Raw genomic sequence first — 557 nt, forward strand, 5'->3', positions numbered from 1 at the left:
TATTCTTGACGTAATGAAATAAAAAAAAAAAATTGTATCACTCTAAGCGGTGGATCACTCGGCTCATGGGTCGATGAAGAACGCAGCAAACTGTGCGTCATCGTGTGAACTGCAGGACACATGAACATCGACATTTTGAACGCATATCGCAGTCCATGCTGTTATGTACTTTAATTAATTTTTTAGTGCTGCTTGGACTACATATGGTTGAGGGTTGTAAGACTATGCTAAATAAGTTGTTTAAAATTTTTCGGAAATTTAAGCACATTGTATATTATTGGATAATATAAGTGTGAATCTAAAAAGTTCTCGCTTAAGATATTCATAATATGAATTAATAAATGAAAATACTAAAACTCTGTTGCATGAGAAATTTGAAGAATTATATGTTCTTTATTCATTTCAAATAATATTGAGGAATGTCTAGCATAAAATATATTATTTTTATAAACTAGAATTGCCTCTTATTAACGAATATGGTATAAAGAATAATTTTGTGAATATTATGGACCTTCAAGAAAAAAATAGTATATTTCAAAATAGGCAGAGAATTGTCT

At 29.4% G+C, this 557-nt stretch overlaps 1 non-coding gene across 1 annotated transcript; it reads left to right on the forward strand.

Annotated features, from left to right (window-relative positions):
• The first annotated feature begins 38 nt into the window (after positions 1–38).
• LOC117577365 (5.8S ribosomal RNA) lies at positions 39–217 on the forward strand. Its single transcript, XR_004573142.1, has one exon. It is a non-coding gene; the product is annotated as a 5.8S ribosomal RNA (ribosomal RNA).
• Positions 218–557: the final 340 nt, after the last annotated feature.

The sequence above is a fragment of the Drosophila albomicans genome, unplaced genomic scaffold, assembly GCF_009650485.2.
Source record: "Drosophila albomicans strain 15112-1751.03 unplaced genomic scaffold, ASM965048v2 utg000326l_pilon, whole genome shotgun sequence".
Lineage (NCBI taxonomy): Eukaryota > Metazoa > Arthropoda > Insecta > Diptera > Drosophilidae > Drosophila > Drosophila albomicans.